The 4,546-nt window shown below is 33.2% G+C and overlaps 1 pseudogene; it reads right to left on the reverse strand.

Moving 5' to 3' along the window:
* Positions 1 to 3,445: 3,445 nt before the first annotated feature.
* On the reverse strand, positions 3,446 to 4,540 carry LOC101561740 (annotated as a pseudogene).
* Between the last annotated feature and the right edge of the window lie 6 nt (positions 4,541 to 4,546).

The raw sequence follows: 4,546 nt of genomic DNA on the forward strand, positions 1-4,546 counted from the left end.
AAAAGTAGATAAGTGGTTCCTGCTTGACTCTACTATTCAAGGCTCTCAAAAGAGTGAATGTTAGAAACAGGTGTTCTATATGCTCAGGAATTAATACAATAATCAGGAAGCACTTTAGTAGAATAATAATCATTTTTAAAAGAATATAAGTGGGCTGGGGAGATAGCTCAGTAGAATAAGCACTTGCCTAGCAAGCGCAAGGGCCTGACCTGAGTTCAATCCTCAGTTCTGCAAAAAAAAAAAAAAAAAAAAAGAATATAAGAATGGCAAAGACAACAATAGGCAATGTATTAACCATTGTAACTGCCTACTAACTTGTTTTGAAACTGTCTCATTGCTACTTCTTTCGCAATAAAATTAATATTAAAAATAAAAATATACAAGCCAAAAAAAAGAAAGGAGTCAATCAGTTTTGTTTTGTTTTTTTGTTTGTTTGTTTGTTCTTTTTTGTTTGTTTGTTTGTTTGTTTGTTTGTTTGTTTTTTGCAGAACCAGGGATTAAACTCAGGCCCTTGTACTTGCCAGGGAAGCGCTTATTCCACTGAGCCATCTCCCTGGCCCCCAGTTTTTAAAATTATTATTGCTAAGATTTTTAAAATAAAACTCTCAATCACTGGAAAACAATTTCTTTAACTTTTTTTCAAAAGTAATTTACATTTTCTTGATAGCAAATGGTAATATTCAATTATTTGTCCAATCTTGCATAACTATATCTGTTAATCTGAGCAACAGATGAGACAATAAAAATAGATAATAGAACAACTGTTGTTAATCAGTTATTCTTATTTTGAAAATCTGTAATATATATATTGCTGTGTTACCCTGTTTCTATCTTTGGTTCTGCTATTTGTTTTTGCTTTTGTTTTTACTCTTGAAAAAAATTAAATTTTTTGAAAAGTAACTTACAGTAAGTAATTTATACTCAATGACATTATTTTATACTTGGACTTTGGCTTATCTGTAGGATAAACTTAATAAAGTTATAATAGATTTGGTGATATGTGTTTAGACTTTGTTACATTTCTAAGATATTGTATCAAATTAAAATCCATGGCTGAATTTTCAGCCTAAAACAGATACACTTAATAGTAGCTCAGCTAGCAAAATATATTTGTTGAAGCCACTGAGCATGATAAAACTGATCTTATACACACATTTTTTTTGCATTAATGAGGATTGAACTCAGGACCCTAGACACATTTCTTTACTCTGGTTTTCACAAATAATTACTATTCGATGGGCACTAGAATATAATTATTGGATTCAAAATAGGGCTTACGTAGACTGTAAGGACTGAATAGAATATTCTGTGTCCTCCCTCCTGCATTAGGGGCTCTCCACAGATAACAAAATATGTAAGGAAATTATTAGAGCTCTTTTCTAAATGTTTCCCAAAAGTATTATACTTTTATAATTTTTTGAAATATTAAATATTTTTAAATATCAAATTCTTTAGTATCTTTTATATTTCATTTTTGAATGTTCATGTTTTTTGTATTTTGTCATAGTAAAAATGATATTTTTAAATTTTTGATTATTTTTTGCTATACTATAGCTAAAATTGACTTGGAAGAATTGTATTCATATCTTATAAACTTACTAAGCTTAAAGTCTCAAAAGTTTCTGTAGATTCCATGGTATTTTCTACTTAATTTTGTAATCTACAAATTCTTAGTTATACTTCCTCTTTCTTTTAATATCTTTTATTTCTTCCTCTTGATTTATTGAATGAAGAACCCCTCAACTCAATTTTGACTAGAAAAGGCAGAACAGAAATTTACCCTTTCACTATTAAAGATTATATTAGCTGTAGAATGTTTATATAGTTCATCATACGCAGAAGGATTGGTTTTATTCCAAGAAAAACACCAAAAATCTGTTCACTTATCAAGACTGATTTTTGAATTATTTTTAATTTTTTATTTTTAAAGAGTACAAGTTAGAATTAAAACAAAAAATTACAAGTGATTCAGAATTCACTTAACAAAGTAATGTGAATTTCACAGGATTTGTTGTAACACATAGTGTTATAATATGAATAACTAGTCCAATCAGTTATTCATATTTCCAGATATATGTATGTAAAATTGGAAGAATAAAGAAATGTATAAGAAATTAAGAAAAGTACAAATAATTGAAAAAAAGAGATGAAACAAATTAAGCATTAATTGCTCCTTCCCACAGGCCAGCAGAAAAGCACAATACAGTTGGATAACTATACTGATTTTTTAATATTGAAACCTGTATTCCAGGCATAAACCTTACTTGATTCGGAGGTATTGTCCCTTTAGTATATCATTGTATTTGATTTACTAAATTTTTTAAGGATTTTTTCAATTTCAAAAGGAATACTGGCCTGCCAGTTTTCTTGTGAGGGTTTAATTTGCATAAAAAATAATGATGAATTTATAGAGTGACTTATAAAACATTTCCACCTCTCCAATTTTTGGATAAAGATTTAATATCAAGAGAAAGAAATAAAAAACATTGAATATTTGGTAGACTTTCCAGTAAAACTTCTGGACCTGGAGTTTTCTTTGCAGGAAGGTTTTAATTATAATTCAATTTATTAGTAGTCAAGTCTAGTAAGGTTATCTCTTTATTGATTTAACCTCAATAGATGGTGTTTTTTTTAACTTATCTATATTTTTACATTATTAGGATAGTGTCATTCACAATATCCCTGAAATCTGCAGGACCTGAAGTGGTATCATCTCTTTCATCATTAATGTTGATAACTTGTGCCGTCTGTCTTTTTCCATTCTGATCAGTAGTAAGAGTTTTTAATCACTTTTATCAATCTTCACACATTAGAAAAAACAGCTGTGGGATTCATTTACTTTTTTCAACTTATGTTGAATTTTCTACTTAGATGTATTAATTCCTTTTCTTCTGATTACTTTCAATTCAATATACTACTTTTTCTGATTTTTTAGATAAAAGTAGATGTGAGATATTTCTTCTTTTGAGATATTTCTTCTATTTTATTTTATTTTATTTTATTTTATTTTATTTTTCTGGATTCAATCACCTTTATTAACCTATCAATGTTACATTTTTATATATAGTACCTAGTCATCTTCTCAAAGGATTCTACTTTAGTACATCATGTTAACAGTAAAAAGCCAAGTAAGATGGCTAAACCTCAACCTAACATTTTAATATGCTCTGGACAAGAGAAGCTAGAAAGCCAATCACTTTACACACATGTAAGAGTAGTGTTCCAAGATAACTAGAAAGCTGCTACATTTTAAGCAGGAGAGGAAAAAGATTTTCATTTTGGTCTTTTTTGTGTTCCAGCAAATTATATTTTCCATTAATAGCAACAATGATACCTTAAAAATGTTCCGCTGTTTAAATTTCTGAACTTCAATACAAGTTAAAAGAAAATAGTCTTGGAGTGTTGGGAGGCAAACAGCTATAGTCATCAGGACAGCTGAACCTCTTTATGGATAACCAGGTCCAGGCTGGGGATAGCCCTGACTAAAGGCAGGACGATTGCATGCATAAGAGTTAGGCCCACTTGGAGGAGGGGCCATGGTACTGCCTGGAGAGGAAGTAAAACCTGGTCTTGGTTGATAAGCTCCAGGCTGGCTTGGAGCCATTCTAGGCTGAGAGCGAGGGGGCACAGTGTAATTAGTAGACTGAGAAGTGTGGGTAGTATAAGTTTGTTGAGGATAACTGCTCGCCTGGTACTGCTGTGGTGGTTGAGCAGGCAGTTGTTGAGGCTGACCAAAAAAGGCAGGAGCTGGTGCCTGGGAAGTTGGTTGCTGGCCATCTCCCTGGAACTGTTGAGGTTGCTGAGGTCCAGTCTGCCGACTACAGCTAGCTGAATACTGAATACCATACTGCTGAGGTTCCTGAGGCGGAGCCTGAGGCTGCTGTGCACCATAGCCAGCTTGCTGCTGGTACTGTTGGTACATCTGACCTGCTTGTGCCTGAGCTCCTATATACGGAGGCTGCTGGGCCTGAACTCCTGGTGGGTGAGCTGCTGAGGAGGAGGAAGCAATGCTGTCGGGAGTTCCGGAACGATCTTCTGCTGGAGCACTGGGTGGCCCTGAAACCTGATCATCTGTTAAGCCAAATGCTGACATGACATTTTTATTGATTTCATCCTGGTTTTTCAGAGGATCAAAAACTGACATACTCTTGCTGCCATAACTTGAGTAGACTGTTTACCAGAAGAATCACAAGCAGCAGGCTCTTCTGCCCTACCATCCACCGTATCATTTTCAGGAATACTAGCAGAAGGTCCTGGTTCTCCAGGTGGCTCCAAGCTATCCAGTAAATGATTCACTTTATTTCAAAGTTCTACCAGTTCTCGACGGAGATATTTCACTTGACTTGATTCAAGGGGTCTTGGTTGGCCATTAACAAATAATGTCAGTTTCACTATCCTACTACACTGGATTACAAAGGAAAAGTCAAAACTATCAAAAATTGTTATAAGATCTCCATCTTCATCTTTATACTTTATTGTAACTTCATCATTACTCAGAAGTTTTCCTCTGAAAACTCGTTGCATCATTAACACTAATTCATCATAA

The sequence above is a fragment of the Octodon degus genome, unplaced genomic scaffold (assembly GCF_000260255.1).
Source record: "Octodon degus isolate 3935 unplaced genomic scaffold, OctDeg1.0 scaffold00149, whole genome shotgun sequence".
NCBI lineage: Eukaryota > Metazoa > Chordata > Mammalia > Rodentia > Octodontidae > Octodon > Octodon degus.